This window comes from Pseudorasbora parva, chromosome 16, assembly GCF_024679245.1.
Source record: "Pseudorasbora parva isolate DD20220531a chromosome 16, ASM2467924v1, whole genome shotgun sequence".
Lineage (NCBI taxonomy): Eukaryota > Metazoa > Chordata > Actinopteri > Cypriniformes > Gobionidae > Pseudorasbora > Pseudorasbora parva.
In genome coordinates, this window is record NC_090187.1 from 12,512,099 (window position 1) to 12,530,109 (window position 18,011).

Below are 18,011 nucleotides of genomic sequence, written 5' to 3' on the forward strand. Positions count from 1 at the left end.
GCTGTGCTAACTGTGTTTAGAGTTTTGAAAATGTGACAACTGATTGGACAAACTGTAAACCGATTTCCTTTATTGTATCAACTAAAAAAAAATATTTCATAAACTCAAAATTTTAAGGCAACCAGGTTACTTACTTTTTTAAGTTAAGCCAACGATATTTTTTACAGTGTAGCTAGTCACGACTGTTTCCCGAAACCGCGTTGTCGTTCAGCCACGTTGTTAAATGATGTCACAGGTGGTGGAGTAAAAACTGCTTATAATAAAATAGTTTGAGATCAAATTCATGCTAGATGTTTTTGGCATCTGAGGAGTAATTCTCATTTTTCTCAGTTATTCTTCTTTATTTCCAGATTCAATCAGGCTCGTTCACATATAAGGGCACGTACATACATGCAAAAAAAAAGATATAAATGACAACTGTATGTATTCAAAATAAAATATATGATCGCAGAATGTCAACTTGCTTATTTTACTCAAGGTAAGGATTTATTAAGTCGGCATGTCATGCAAACAAGAAACTCTGCTTCTAACCACAGGTCGAAAGCCGTTTCCACCACACAAGTTTGCGATGCTGTATACGAATGTTTGTTCGAACTGAGCGGTACTAGCTTACTGCCCCATGTCTAAAGGGTCCACCCTCAAACATCTATGATGTTCTGATGCCTACAGTGGCAGATCCTATTACAGTTTTTTTCAGTCGCTAACAAGCGTTTGTCCAATCAGTTGTCACATTTTCATAACTCTAAACACAATTAGCACTGCATCAGCCTTTTGTGGCCATACCATTCACATATTTCATGTCGTTTTCACACAATATGCAGTTAGTGAACACATTTCCACAGTGCTTACATTTTCTTAACAGACAAGCTATACCTCCCAACAAAATTATGGATTATGTTTGTAGCATTTACGAATGTTAACACACTACATCCCACAATAGCAAAAACAATATTCCAAACCTTAGATACCGTATAAAAACCCCTGCTTCTCCAAAGATATCAGTTAAAAAACAATATATCAGCTGATAATACAGTTTTTTTCAACTGCTTACACACAAAATTGTTACTTGTCACACAATTTTTAAAACCTGACACTCAAACACCAGAACCACACACTAAATCTGCAAAACCATACACTAATTTTTGGCCTTTTACTCAGTTTTCAATTTCATTAAACACTTTTTGCAAAACACAACACACAATTTTCTATGCAACACACAAAAATCTGACATGAAGTTTCTTGATTTCCTTTTTTAAACACAACCAATCAAAATGCCACACTAATTCATCAGTGCCTCACACTAACTCCTCACAAGTGCAAACACTTGTTGCTTTACTTAACAACAACCAATCATAACTTAAGTATTGGCCTATAAATAGGCCAAAGGTGAAGTAATAGCTTTTGGACAATGGATGCAAACAATGCAGACAGAGTAAGAGGAGTTGGAGGGAGAGCCAGAGGACGAGTTCGACTAAGAGGAGTTGGAAGGGGAGCAGGCAATGGAGGAGGCATGTGGAGAAATTGATGCTGCCTCCATCCAAGGTTGGATACGCCATACAAGAAGGTTCTTTCCACGGTGTCTGGCAAGAGGGAATATAGCATGTGACGTGGATGAAGTATTGTGGCCGGAACCAGCCCGGAGGAGAGATGGAGCCTAGATACACCCAACCATCTCCACATGCAAGCACACACATTATGTTTTACACTACATGCTACAACACTACATATTTTTGATGTGGTTTTTTTTCTTTTCAAACTGTGTACACTAATACTACATTTACAACCACAAAGAGCAAAAATAAAATAAAAACATAAATACAAAGTTTGGTTTCAATTTTGCTTTTGTTTTTACTTTATATTTTCAACAGCTCTCTCCCAATTACATTCATTCATGTACATGTGAGCTTTTAAAAGAAGAGCTTTAGGTTTTGAATAACAGTGTGTATATGACACAATCAAAAATATAACATTATGGTAAAGGTGTTTACAACGTTAGACAAATGTTTGTGTAAAGGACTAATATATTCTGTAGTTAGGTGGAGTGCTAGTCCACTACGGAACTCCGGCAAGAAGTGTGACAGGAGACAGAATATCGTTTGACTGGTTTATATCTCGTCAGTATGACCATTCACATGTTGAACATACAGCCATTAGGAAACAGAAGTGATAAAGTGTGGTTTAGTCTGCAATAAACAAATAGAATATATATCAAATTCGGTCTGCATACATTAACATAAACATTTACCTCAGTAAACATAATCTATATACGTTAGTATTGTCTACAGCACGTTAAATGGTGCTAAACATACACACATGCATTACACTGTGCATCACTCGCCTCAGACACATCAAATCACGATATGATCAAAGTCATAATGATCAGATATACTATCACGACATGAAAGGGTTAATATATCGCGACATAACAGATAAATACAAAGATGGATGAACTTACATTCATGCACGCACATTTATCACTCATCGAAGATGACGGCAGAAACGAAACTGAAAGTAAACAAAGACGCGATGACAGAACTGCCGTCAATGCGCAGTACGTGCACAACTACGTAATACACATAGAAAAGCTACCCATATAAGGAATTTAGTACAGCCGCCCCCAGATTAGCATAGCTAATATGCAAAGCATATAAATTTCTCAGTTCTTAACGTTTGTATCATCATCGTCCGGGAGTGCTGGGAGTGGAACTAGCTTAGCCACAGGTCGAAGATACAGGTGATCCTTTATTCTGACCTTTGCTGACCTAATATGGCCATCCTCGCTGGGCACCAGACTCTCAATCCTACCAATGGGCCAGTGAGCACGAGGCAGTTGTGAGTCCACCACCATCACCGCAGTACCTTCTGTCAGATCCTGGGTCTCACGCTGCCATTTAAGACGTTGTTGAAGGTCAGGGAGGTAATGTTTGGTATAGTACACCCAGAAGTGATCAGCTATAGTCTGAGCATGACGCCATCGACGCTTGGACAAGGGCTCTGGCGTGTAGACCACTTGGGGTAACGCAGCATCCCGCCGCCCCATAAGGAGAAAGTTGGGTGTGACTGGGTCTACATCGGCTACATCAGACAAAACGTAGCCCAGTGGCTTGCTATTCAGGATACCCTCTATCTCCACTAACACAGTTTGCAAGACGTCTTCAGACAGGGTTTGACTTCCTACAACAACCTGTAGGGCTGACTTCACAGATTTGATCTCACGCTCCCAGGCGCCGCCAAAATGCGGTGCCGCAGGAGGATTCATCTTGAATGCAATCTGATGGTCAGCCAGCCGTTCCTGCAGTTGAGGCTCCATCCGTCTGAAGGCCTCTCTCAGCTCTGTTTCGGCACCTCTGAAATTGGTCCCTTGATCAGAGAGAATTTCCGAAGGAGTACCCCGCCGGGCTATGAAACGTCTCAGGGCAAGTAAGAAAGCATCGGTATCCAGACTGTTGAGGAGATCGAGATGTATGCAACGAGTAGTCAGGCATTTAAAGATCACACCCCATCGTTTTTCTGAACGACGGCCTATTTTGACAGTGAAGGGCCCGAAACAGTCAACACCTGTCGAAAAGAATGCAGGTTGCTGAAGCCGTAGGCGAGCCAAGGGTAAGTCAGCCATAATGGGTACTGTTGGTTTAGCCCTCCACCTCTGGCATTGCATGCACCCCCTTTGGTGTTGCTTAACCGCTTGCCTACCTCTCAGGACCCAGTAGTAACGACGGAGCTCAGCAAAAACTCTGTCTGGCCCAGGATGAAGCAAGCGTTCATCAAAGTCCTGAATGAGCAGCTTAGTGATGGCGTGATGAGGGTCTAGGACTACCGGGTGAGTCTCAGAAAAACTCAGGCCTTCCAACCTTCGGAGTTGTCCCCCAACTCGAATTAGACGTAATGCCTGATCAAACTCCGGGGCTAGGGTGTTCAGACGACTAGAAAGGGGAACTGGTTTCCCTGCCTCCAAAAGCTTTGAACTCCAGAGGGAAGGACTCAGCCTGAGACTCAGGATAGCTGCTTCAGTTCTTCGAAAATCAGGGCTTGGTGTTCCTGCTTCAAGGGTAGCCGCCCGATGAAGGGACTGGTAAGTTGCTTTAACCAGGGCTTTCCAGGAGGTGAATTGAGCTGCGTCAAGCCCATGTGGATTCTGACTATCAACAGTTAAACCGCAGAATACAGTCTTCCTGGTTTCTGAGGAATCATCTCGATTCTCCCTCGGAGGTATAGCTGGCCACTGATCTGGTGGTCCACGGAGGAAACGAGGTCCCTGATTCCACCGACTGGGACTTGCCAACTCTATAAGTGTCTTCCCCCGGGTGATGTCATCTGCCGGGTTATTTGCTGAATCCACATATCGCCATGAATGCCGGTCAGTCAACTCCTGGATCTCAGCCACTCTGGTGCCGACGAAGACTTTATACCTGCAGGACTCCGACTGTATCCAGGTCAAGACAGTAGTAGAGTCGGTCCAGAGTGTCGTCGTCTCAATCTGTACAGTCAGCTCTTGCAATAGAAGCTTAGCGAGCTGTGCACCCGCTAGTGCTGCACAAAGTTCCAACCGTGGCATCGTCAATTGCCGCTTGGGAGCTACTCTCGACCTGGCCATCATGAAGGAGGTGTGGATTTCACCCTGTTGCTCAATAAGCAGGTACGCTACAGCTTCATACGCCTCCTCAGCCGCATCACTGAAAATGTGCAAGCTGAATCGTGATGTCTCCTCCTTGAAATGTAAAGGGATGTAACAACGAGGGAACACTACCTTAGTGAGGTTAGGTAACTCATGTTCCCAAGACCTCCATCTCTCAAGAAGATCCGTGGGAAGGTTGGGATCGTCCCAGCTTCTTGGTTTAGCCCAGAGCTTCTGGACTAGAACTTTAGCCCTGGTGGTGAAGGGGCTGACGAACCCCAAAGGGTCATATTGGGATGCCAGGACTTTGTAAATATGCCTCATTGTAGGGAGACACTCTGACGTTGGGCGGTGCCTATAACCCAGGCTATCATCTAGGCAGTGCCACATCAGACCCAAAGCTGGCTCCTGAGGGTCGGAATGATTCTTCTGCAGCCATAGTTCTATACTCTCTGATTTAGCATTTGCAGGTAAGTGCTCAACAACTGAGGGGGCATTGCTGGCCCACTGCCGTATTTCAAACCCCCCAGAGGCAAGAAAGGATCTCATCTTGTTGACTAACTGCTTGGCTTGTTCCACAGTGGGGAGGCTCTGTAGGCAGTTGTCCACGTAGAAACTCTTTTCTATGGACTGCCTCACTCCTTCGTCACCGGCCTGCTGGTCTCTGACGTGCTTCTGCAGTGCAAAGGTCGCACAGCATGGGCTGCAGGTTGTCCCAAAAGGCAAGACTTCCCACTGATAGACATCAGGCTGATCTTCCTTTCGCATATTTCGCCAAATGAACCTCAGAAGAGGTTTGTCCTCTGGCAGGAGTCTCACTTGATGAAACATTGCACGTATGTCGCCGCTGATAGCGACTGGATACTGTCGGAATCGAATCAGGACTCCTAGTAATGAAGCACCAAGGCAAGGGCCAGGAAGGAGCTGCTGGTTGAGAGAGAGACCTTGATGCACAAAGGAACAGTTGAAAACTAATCTGTCTTTACCGTTGTGGTGGACAAGATGGTGTGGAATGAACCACTTTTCCTTATCAGCATGTAGAACATCGGGCGGGACCTTGACTACATATCCGGCATCTAAGAGCTTCTGGATCTCAGCCTCATAAACCTTAGCTTTCCCTGGATCTTTGCTCAAGCGTTTCTCCGTGCTTCTGAGATTGGGTAAAACTGAATCCCTAGTACCCTTCAATGGTGGTGCATTTGGCGTACGTATGAGGGGGGTAGCATAACGCCAGATCCCATCCACCTCCACACGCTGAGTTCTGCTCTCCAGTAGCTCCATGGCCATTTGGTCCTGTCGTGAACGCACTACCAGCTTCTCATTGCGGTAAGGAAGGACGTCCAACTGCCACAGCTGTTCAACCTGTTGGAAGATAGGATCTCGCACTGATGAAAGGGAAGTAAGCAAACATTGTTGAGGTGGTACCTGGTGCGGAAGAAGCCCGTCCGGTCCCTGCAGAACCCAACCGAGCTGCGTATGAACAGCTGCTGGTCCTCCATCTGGGCCTAATCTGATGGGCTCCTTTGCAGTAATGAGGCTTGGGTAATCGGATCCAATTAAGAGAAGGGGCTGAATCTTACTGAATGATGGAAGAGGAATGCCCTTTAGGTGACAGTAGCTCTGCTGAAGCCTCTTGGTAGGGTATGTTTGTTCAGTCAAGGTCAGAAGAGGTGCAGAAAATACCCCAGCAAGGTTGTACCTCTCTTTTGGTCTGCACTGGGGTGAGAGCTGAAAGTGGACTGACTGTCCCTCCAACTGGGTAACATCATGCCGGATTGTGCGAAGGGCCATAACCTCCCTCTTACCATGTAGACCTAGCTGCTGGACTGCTGCGGGAAGAAGAATGCTGCGCTGTGCACCATCATCAAGGATCGCATAGGTTCGTATAGACTTTCCGCCTTTCCACAGCAGCACAGGGGTAACCTTGAGGAAAACACGTCCTGTATGGCTAGTTGGTGTTATGTAAATGCGGTCACTTGGTGTTGTAACTAGCATGATGCTTGGGCCTTGTCGTGCTATGCGGTGAAGAACTCGGAGATGAATGTCCCCACATTCCCCACATGGTTTCTTCAAAGTGCACTCATTAAAGTTGTGGCTGGTGCGTCCGCATTTCCAGCATCTCTTACCTTCCTTTATCCACTTGATAAGTCGCTCAGGTGGGCTTTCAGAAATCTCACTACACTGAGAGAGGTACTGCTCTTCACTGTGACAGAATAAACACATGCGCTGGGTTCTTTTGAGCGGTTGCTGGTGTGGAGGAACCTCAGTAATGCCAGGCTGTACATCTTTAACCTCCTTGGGCTGATTACTTCCATGATAAACAGAGATGGCCCGGGTGCGTGGCCTAATAACAGATGGACGCGGAGCTGGACGTGAAGCTGGAGCTGGAGCCTTCTCAGTGTGATAGCGTTGAGCCATCTTTGATGAAAGCCGTTGGGCTTCAGCCTTGACCTTCAACCACTCTGAAAGGTCATACAAATTATATGGATTAAGACTGTCTGTAGTCAGTCTTCCCCTTAACTGGAGGTGCTCTATGAAACTATCCCTGTAGTGTTTAGGGAGTTTACTAAGCAACCTGTCAACATGACCGGTACAGGTAAGCTCTTTTCCATGTGGTCCCTCCAGAGATGTAAGCATACCAACCAGAAGATCAACATTAAGAGCAAAGTTCTGGAATGCTTTCGAATCTCCAGCCTTGATATCTGGTGAGTTCAGTAGAGCTGCAATCTCACTTTGTGCTAGCTGGTGTGGTTGGCCATATTGGCGTTGCAGAGCTGCCATAGCTGCTGTGTAAGGTGCAGGGTGGTGACGACATGCTTGCCTAATATTCATGAGACCATACAGTGTGTTATTAGGTGCATTAAGAGGCATAACTAATTAGTTTTTCTTAATTGTTTACACACATTTTCTGAAAGCATGCCTCATATTCTCAGAACTCTACACACAAATCCCCCAAAAAAACACACACACAATGGGCAAAACCCCTCAATTCTCCTGCAAAATGAAACTTTACATTCAATACAATGTTATTTCTTCTCAAAATGGGATTTTGTTTTCAAATGACACACACAAACCATCATATGTATAGACATTTATAAGAACCAGCTGAACACTGCAGTGCTCAATGTAAAACACTATGATGAATGTAAAACACTTCTCCATTCATCATAATGACTTAGGCCTTTTTTTGGTTCAGTGTTACACTTACTACAGACAGTACAAACATAAGTGTGTTGTAAAATATTTGAGAATATTGTTTTTATACTCAGAAAACACAAATACACGGTAAACTTTTATTTTATTTTTCCTGCAAAAACAATGTACACAGTGTACATCCGATTCCCAACCAACACAAAGTTGCAAATACACTACATACAAAACAACAGAAGAATTTAACTGTATACAGTTACAGTAAAAAAAATAAAAAAATAAAAAATAAAAACGATGCTGCATCCCCCTGTTGCCCTTCTATGCTGAAGCTCTGACTGCTAATTGTAAAACTGTGTGATGGGTGTTTGCCCTTGTGATGAGTCAGTGTGCATATTCGAATGGCAGTGTGTTCCTTGTGAAAACAAGATATTTTCTGCATCAAAATTGTGCCAAAAGCAGAGAATTGTGTGTTTTAGAACTGCAATTTGAGTGTAAAGCAGGAACTGTGCTTGTAGTTTAGCAGAATTGGTTCAGGGGGTTGGTGAATGAGTTACATGTTGTGGTCATTGTGTCTCAAGTACCAGAATTTGTGTGTAAACAATTGAGAAAAACTGTAATTAAAAATATTTGCATTATATACAGATTTAAAGTAAAGTGTTACCACACTCTAAAAAATGCTGGGTTAAAAACAACCCAAGTTGGGTTGAAAATGCACCGACCCAAAAATTGAGTTGTCTTAACCCAATGGTTGAGTTGTTTTAACCCAGTGGTTGGGTTAAATGTTGCTTAAGACAACCCAATTGCTGGGTAAGAACAACTCAACCATTGGGTTAAAACAACCCAATTGTTGGGTCAGTGCATTTTCAACCCAACTTGGGTTGTTTTTAACCCAGCATTTTTTAGAGTGCACTTTAATTAATCGTACTGTAAAACACCATTTGCCTTGCATAAAATAAAATGATTTTATTTGTTATAATACTGAATCTAATTTCATGTGGATTAAAATATGCTCTTAGAATTCTGAACGGTTTGTTAATGGTACAGTTATGTGTGTGTGTGTGTGTGTGTGTGTGTGTGTGTGTGTGTGTGTGTGTGTGTGTGTGTGTATGTGTGTGTGTGTGTGTGTGTGTGTGTGTGTGTGTGTGTGTGTGTGTGTGTGTGTGTGTGTGTGTGTGTGTGTGTGTGTGTGTGTGTGTGTGTGTGTGTGTGTGTGTGTGTGTGAGCCTGTTTATGTGGTTTATGAGGACACAAATTTGTATAACTACATGGGTATTACACTGGTATTACTCTATAAATGTGGTTTATGAGGACATATCAAATGTCCTCATAATTCAAACGGCCTTAAAAACATACTAAATGATGTTTTTTTGAGAAAGTAAAAATGCAGAATGTTTCCTGTGATGGGTAGGTTTAGGGGTAGGGGCAGTGTAAGGGGATAGAAAATACGGTTTGTACAGTATACTGTAAAATCAATTACGCCTATGGAGAGTCCCTGTAAACCACATAGACCAACATGTGTGTGTGTGTGTGTGTGTGTGTGTGTGTGTGTGTGTGTCACATTTCGGGTCTTTATTGGACCGATACATCTGGATAGACATCCTCCTTCTTAGTATTCCTCAAAAATCTCTTCTTCTTTTATTCTAAACAATATAACAAAATATATTAAATAATTTTTGTTTTCCAATTACATTTTTTTTGTTGTAAAAAGTGTATAGGGTTGCTAACGATATGTAATAGTGTAAGTATATATTTTTTAATATAAAAAAAGCATCTGCTCAAATTCTAAAAGGTTATGAAATATGCTTCCTTTTATTATTTTTCTAATTGTAATATCAGTAGTTTATATTACTGTGGTAGTTAAATATCCACCGGTGTTAGATTTAGATCTGGGTCGCTAAAGACCCAAATATGTATTAATGTTTGGTGAAATGTTCAGGCATTTATTTAATGAGAAAAAGCCAACGGGTCTCCTGACATGTGGAATAATACCAATTGCCCTGCATGTTTGAGCTGGGCAGCATGATGAGGGATCGGTTAGTGAAGGTGACAGCAAAGCCTCATGGTCAGACAGGGATGCTTTGGGATGAGGGTAGTGTTGCTGGCCTCTAGAGAGCCAGGAAAAAAAGCTGTGGACATCTGCAATCTCACTTAAAACACGACGAGAGCACTCCATATAGCACCGCAACCTTAAACCAGTAACCCCACACTTGGGAGAACAAGAGAGAGAGACAAAAGATAGAGACTAAAATAGATCTGGACATGCAAGACCACTGAGGTAAACATCAATGGGCAATGTTTAACAAATCTTCAATGGCTTATTAAAAAAAAAAAAAGCTTTTAACCAATCATGAACTTGTATGATGCTTAATTAATCTGATGATTTACTTTAATTCAGTTCAATAATTAATGCTACTAATAACTGAACATAGGTCAATATAGGAATCCAGAAATAAGCCAGCCATGTGTAACAATAATTTTACTAAAAGTAAGGAATCTCAAAGAGTTTGAGAATTTGCTAAATTCCACAAAAACAATATGATAAAAGACACCAATGACTAATGCAACCACATTTATTATTAATGATAATTATCTCAATTGCCCTTTCGTATAGAAGGTGGAATCTCAATTTACTCAATGACATTATTTGTCATTTACACCAGTGTTTCCCAACCTTTTTTCTGTCATGGCCCCCTTTTTCAGAATTTTGTGGCACCCCCTCGCAAACGTTACACTAGAGGTGTAACGGTACAGATTGCTCACGGGTCGTTTGTATCCCGGTTTTAGGTTCATGGTTTCAGTTCGGTTCGGTATTTACTATGTTCAGGGAATAAAGGACTAATAAAAATAAAGAAAATAAGAACAAATAACTTAAATACAAGCAGCAGCACAAATAAAGACTATTGGGCAAAGATACTTATAAAATGTTTTTTAGGTAGGTCTAATATTAGTTTTTAGGTAGATAATTTAATAAATAATCAAATGTAAAATAACAGCATATTTAACTGATTAAATGAAAGATTAATCCTTATTAATCTTACAAAAGCTATTCAATCAAGAGCAGTGAGTGATGTCCTTATCTTTTGTTTGACATTAAACAGAGAGCAGTAAAGGCTACTGCCCCTTTAAGAACTAATGCAAGGATAGTCGTCGTCTTTCTCAACTGTATAAAGTTCTCTTAAGGCATATTCAAATGTCTGCTTGGATACTCGTCAAGATGGACATGTTGACATCATTTTTGTGTGAGTTTGTCCGTTCAAAAGAGAAAGAGAACTCAATATTTGCACGCTGAGACTGCGCGCTTTGGGATGATGCACAGAAACAGATCTTCGAGACGGATCTCCCGAAAATGCGTATAAATAGTACGAGTTTGCAATCTCGTGGAATGTATTCGCCAAAATGAGTTTTGGCGTGCTTATGGTACGCGGTTTTTCGCCTGCATATGATATGCACTTTATGGCGTATTATACATACGAATCCCCCACCCCACCATGCTAAACCTACCCAAGAGCATGTCATATGCACGCCATAAAGTGCGTATCATATGCACGCGAAAAACCGCGTACCATACGCACTCCAAAACTCATTTTGGCTTATACATTCCACGAGATTGCAAACTCTTACTATTTATACACATGACCATGAGATCGTGTTGGATCTTCTCACAGCCCGCGCGCGCAATATACCCGGTTGTTCATGATGGTGAAAATGACTGGTCATACGGCAGCACTCGCATGCTTTGAACACAGTTTACAAAGAGAGACCATTTTACCCACATTTTTCTTTTATTATCACTGTTGTAATGTATCACTGAGGAGCCAGCACGTGTATCCATCGATAGAAACATACATAAAAGCATTATTTTCATGTTACAACCCTTATTAAAGATGTGCCGTTACATGTGAGATGAACCGCGATGCAAGTGCGTTACCGGCTCCTTTTACATGGCACCCCTGGTCTCGTCAGACGGCACCCCGGTTGGGAAACGTTGATTTACACAACACAATTCTGTTTATAATGACAAAGGTATTTCAACATATACAGGCTAATAACTTCCTGTGTCCACATAAACCAAATTGCTTAAAAAAACGAAACTGTCAAAAATGTTCTGTGATGGGTAGTTTTAGAGGTAGGGTTAGTGTACGGGGATAGAATATACAGTTTGTACAGTATAAAAACCATAACGCCTATGGAGAGTCATCGTAAACCACACAAATGTGTATGTGTCCTCAATATGTGTGTGTGTGTGTGTGTGTGTGTATGTGCGCATGGTAAAAAAAAAAAAGAAAAGAAAAGAGTTTTAAATCTGTCTCATGTCAAGGTCATGTCTTTTATTGGATGAGTTTGTGTGAGAGAGCTGTCCAGCGTTGTGGTGTAGTGTACTCGTGGCCTTCAGTGAGTCCTCTGATCTGAGAGTAAATTACCGTTCAGTTTTTATGTGTTTCACCTTGGCTCAGGAAGAAAAGCTTTTGACTTCACTCTTCACACTTTCAAAAGCACTTCATGTGCTTTATAATTTTGCCTTTCTAGATTGCAAGATTTGTACAGTTCAATAGGTTCAGTGTGCAAACTCTTTTCAGAGTGATGGGCTACCAGTTTACTTTTTGTTATAGTAGGTGTAATATAAAATTCCTGAATGTACTATGTCGGACCTGCATTGTGGCAAACTTAAAAAGTTAAATCCAAATGAGCAAAGCTTTTTTTGTATTTTGAATTTTTTTTACTTCTAGTGTTTCTTGTGTGCTTCATGTGAGGAACACAACTGTAAGTGATCGAATACTTTTTATATAAAGGAAGACGGTGCACTACATTTACTTATGAATGTGAGGAAGTGAAACGCCCAATATGGCGAATAAACTCCGCCTTCTAAATCAAAAGAGCCAATCCTTGATTAGTAAAGTCATCGTGTCACTGCAGCTGCTGTTAGAAGCTCCGATGCTATAGAGACAGAGCTACACGTGTCATAATCTGAAAGACACGCCCACCGGGGGAAAACAAACCAACCATCTCCATTGACTTTCTATTGCGGGAAGCGACCTCCTTATCATTTCTTATTTATTACAAAAAATCGAACAATGTCTAAAAGCTTATATGTGACAAGGTGTACAGAAAACAAGCTAAAGAACCCAGAACCAAAAACCCAGATGTTTTTTATAAGCTGTTGACCCAAAAAACGAGCATTTAATGACACAAAAGTGGACACAGGCAATTAAAGGTCCCGTTCTTCGCGTGTTTTTGAAGCTTTGATTATGTTTACAGTGTGCAATATAACATGAGTTCATGTTTCGCGTGCAAAAAAACACAGTATTTTTCATACTGAGTTTTACAGTATTTTTCTACTTATCTGTACAGCGCTGTTTCCTCTGTCCTAAAAACGGCCTGATGATTTCCTTGTTCTATGAAGTCCCTCCTTCAGAAACACGTAACGAGTTCTGATTGGGCCAGCGCTTCCCGTGTTGTGATTGGACAGCAGCTTAGCGCACTTTGCCCAGAAAGGTCCCGCCTCTTACCATAACGGGGAGATGCAAGCGCTGAATGCACGCTCTTCTCCACGTGAGAGAGCAACAAGACCACGCCCCCTATTTTGCGTGTTCTTGTGGGCGGAGGGTTAGTCAACAAACGGTTCTAGTGACGTCATTCCTGAAGGAAGTGCAGGGGTGTAGTCCAAACCGGCCGTTCGCTGTAGGCTTTGAAAGGGAACTTCTGTTAAATAAAATATCTCGCTTGGCATTGAACTTTGAGCTTTATAATTTTACAGGTATTATTTATGCTCTAATGGCAACATTTCACACTAACTAAAGTTTGAAAGATGGAATCGCGAAGAACGGGACCTTTAAGACACAGCGCAACATGTTATATTACACTGAGAACTACACCCACTGGAGGGGAAAGTAGTCAGCGACAGTAAATATAATCTATAAAACTGACATTTGGATATTTGACAACATGTTTACTGCACACGTAGACATACTGAAGCATACTGAGTGTTAGGATTCCAAAATTGACCCATTCTTCCTGGTAAAGCTTCATGTCTTTTTGCCTGTATCCACTTTTATCTCCTTAAATGCTTGTTTTTTCAGTAAAATATCCAAAAATGACCATGCCAGTGTTATATATTTTGTTCTGTTGAGCAATATCCCACATTTTTTCAACTATTTGTAAATTGTGAAAAAATTGCTATTTTAACCAAACGAGCCAGGACGTCTGATGGAGTCGCCTGTCAATTGCGTCATATCTGCGTTACCCTCGGTTTCTTGTTTTATTCTGCAGAAGCGACAATCAGCACATCAGCCGCTGAGCGAATGCACAGAGTAATGCCATAACATCATTTTAAACACACTTAAATGTATCTGATATTATAAACAGAGCTGTGTTACCTCATACTCATGACCGGAAAAGCGGAAATGGTGTCAGGGACTGTGTCCCTTCATAATAAAAGTCCCGCTGCTCACGAGCCGTGTGTTGCGTAACAATCGCTCCAGCAACCTTGCTCAGCTCCTCAACATTCGCTCCTGCTATGCTTCATACTACAGTAACGTTAATAAACGCATCCATGAACATGATTTCTACCTGAGTCCTATCCTGATTTTTTTTCACCGGCTGTGAGGTGAAAACCACGCCCCAAGATTCTGTGCTCAAACTTGGGGTCATCAAACTACGCCTTTGATTTGAATAGGCGCCCTCTAGCGGACAGGAAAGTTACATATTTTAGCTTTAATGGGACTTTGACATGGTGTGCATGCCACTGGAAATTAAAAGAAAATATTTAGTTAGTATGACACCTTATAAGGCAGCTTAGTAGGTTGTTTTTTTCAGCATTATGTACTTCATTATGTAGCTTCCGCTACTTTGCACTGGGCCCCACCCAATGCTTGTGATGGCCCTGGGTACAGAGTCTGTGATTTTTTCCACAATAAACATCGCCAGTCAGAAACCGCCAGAGTCTTCAAAGTACTGTATCTGAATGCTTTTTCCAAGAGGTTTTACAGTCTTCCCAGAGGATCTCAATGGTGTACGGCACCAGTCCAGTGCAGGAGAAAGAGGAGAGATCAGGACTGACCTTCAGGATCAGATGGGGGGATGGGGAAGGACCTGTCTCCACGCTGCAATTAATACACAGTGTTTTTAGCGCTGTAGTGTCAGCGTTGTCCCCAGGGCCAAGAGCACAGAGCAGGACTTTCATATTACACTACATACTTCTGCTCTCTCTGAAAGGTCACGGATCTGATCTGTATTCAGAAAGCTTTAGATCTCAGAGCTGCCACTGTAAACGGCAGAAAGTGAATCTTCAGCATGAGGTTGAGGACGAGGGGCCATTTGTGTCAAGTGTGAGGTCAACAGCATTTAAGAGTCCTAAACTGGACGTGATGCGTGGAGAGCCATTGAAAATGAGAGAGAGAGAGAGAGAGAGAGAGAGAGAGAGAGAGAGAGAGAGAGAGAGAGAGAGAGAGAGAGAGAGAGAGAGAGAGAGAGAGAGAGAGAGAGAGAGAGAGAGAACAAATAATAGAGCTGTGACTCACTTGACTAACAGACCTTTTTCAATTTTGACCCTTTTAATTAGAAGAAGTGGTTCACTGCTCTCAGGCTCGAATGAAAGACTGGGAGTGCTACAGAAATAAGAAGTACTTTTGAACAGAAAACCAACTTATATTAAACAAGTCTGAGTCAGAATAGAGTACAGCACAAGGCTTGTTTTTTTGTCAAACTGGGCTGTGAAATATTTCTTCTAGATATTTAAGCCCGAGCACCGATGGTGTGAGGAGCCTAATGGAATTACTCAGCCTATTATTATTGTTCTCTCAAATTAATCGCATTTTTGAGGGCCTAAACATTCTTGAAAACTCATTAAACTTTGCACACATGTCAATAGTCACGAATATTTATGTCTGATATGGGTTTGGGAATTAGGAATGGCAAAATGGCCCAATAGCGCCACCTACAACATTTCAATTAAGCGCCGTTCGAGCTACGTTTCACGTACGAGTATAACATTCGGTAGACACAGGTAACAACCCAATACCTACAGAAAAGATCCTGGGTACAAACTATGAAAACCCAACAGGAAGTGAGAATTTTTTCTTTTCTTTTTTTTTTCTTCAGTTTTCCAGTTGCAAAAGTTTAGCAGTTTTTGCCATTTCCAGATGTTGTACTTTAACAAACTCCTCCTAGAGATTTAATTAGATCATCATCATATTTGCATAGTCTAAATTAAATGCCTTTGTGACGTTACATTGCGCAGATCTTGAGTTTTCCCTGGAGTGTCCGTGGCGGCCTCACAAAGTTTGATGTTTCTCCATAAAACAGGAAGTTGAAAGTCAGGCATACGATCTGCCCTGAACTTCACATTATTAGAGTCCTGGCCTGAAGACATTTACATGCCAATATTCAGTTACAGTCATAGTGCCACCTTCTGGCAGCAGGAAATATGGAACATTAAAGTGACTTTGCCATATTTCTCCTATATTTATCTGTTTAAATAGCCTGGATGCCAGCCAAACTCAGCCCCACCCACAACATTTGAGCTTGGGCAGTTTGGTCTGAACTTGATCCATAGTGGAGTAACTATGCCCGAAACAGAAACTGTTCGGACCAATGAAATTGTCAGGGTGGGCTTTAGACGATGATGGACAGATGATAAACAGTAACGTAATAAGCCACGTCATCAAAGGCGCTTGGATTGAATTTGTTCTAATCCTAAACGGAGAACTTGTTCGTATATGCATTTTTACAACAGAACCCGCCAACTACTAGCCCAAAACAATTGCTTTTCAGTTTGGGGGGTGTTCTCCGGAAAAAAATGTGTGTTATTTTGGCAAGGTTGCCTGCTAAAATTTGCATTCCTTGGTCTATATATCACATAATTGAGGTTGCTTCAACTCGCGGACATAGAAAACAACCCTCAGGAAAACTGCAGACTTGCCAACACAGTGCAGTTGAGTTGTGTTGACATTTGACAACTAACGTTATGTGTCTCTTTGTTGCTCTGTTTGGTTGCAGGTCTATCCAATTGAGCTCTTTTGTGGTTCAGGTGAAACACGCCCCATAAGCACAGCCCAATGGAGCAGTTTCAGACTCATATTCTGACTAGAATTGAGTATGACGATGTCAGGCTACTGTTTAAATGCATTAAATGCATGAGTACACCTGATGTACTGGTTACATCATAAAAAGAGTGGCATCCACAATAATTTTAGTCTCTCTGTTTATCCAGAGGTTTACTGCAGTCGGCCGGATCCAGGCCGTGTCCGGAACGGATGGTGGAACTGTGTCTGGACATGACCAGCTCATCCTGGAGTCTCCTCTGAATTTGCCTCACCGGCACGTCCTCCTCAATAAACCGGTTTCCAGCGCAATAACTCTGATCCTTCAAGTATTCATATTCTTGTGTAATCGACGCGCCATCCTAAATGAACCTGTCTCTTGCGTGATACCCAACATTTTGAATATTCCTATCTAATATGATTTATGACTTGCAGGGTTGGCAGAATAATAATTATAAACTGTTTAATAATAGGCCAGAGGAGAACTGGCACCCCGACTGAGTCTGGTTTCTCCCAAGGTTTATTTTTCTCCATCATGCCCTGATGGAGTTTGGGTTCCTTGCCACTGTCGCCTTTGGCTTGGCTTGCTCAGTTGGGGACACTAAAATAATGATGATAATGAAGTTATTCAACTAAATATACAAATTAAATGTATTAATATTATAAACTATAAAAATCAAACTAGCCAAATCAAATTTTGTTGCATAATTGTCCTGTTTAACACTGTAAAGCTGCTTTGAAAAAATCGTCATTGTAAAAGCGCTATAGAAATAAAGTTGATTGATTGATTGATTGATGTCGCCCACTATTCGCTATTTTGCCAAGGCCACCGGGAAGCAATGCTCTGGGTGCGAGGACCCTTTGATCGCTCCTTGCAGCTTTAATTTCTAATTATAACCCCACTTTCCCATTTATCAATTAATTGTAAACAATTATGTCCCGATTTAATAGGGTTGATTTTGATTTCATTGTGGTTATTCATTCGAGAGTGAATAAAGGATTCTGATAATAATACAAATTGATCATGTCACTACAGTAATACGAGTTGGAACAACCCGATCTCATGAGAAAACAAGTTTTGTATGAATTTACACGCTATTTTTAAGGTTCATTCCTATCATCACCCCTAAATATTGTATGAAAACATATGAATGAGATTCATATAAATGAGATGTGCACATTCATATGAATTAGCCACTAATTTGCCA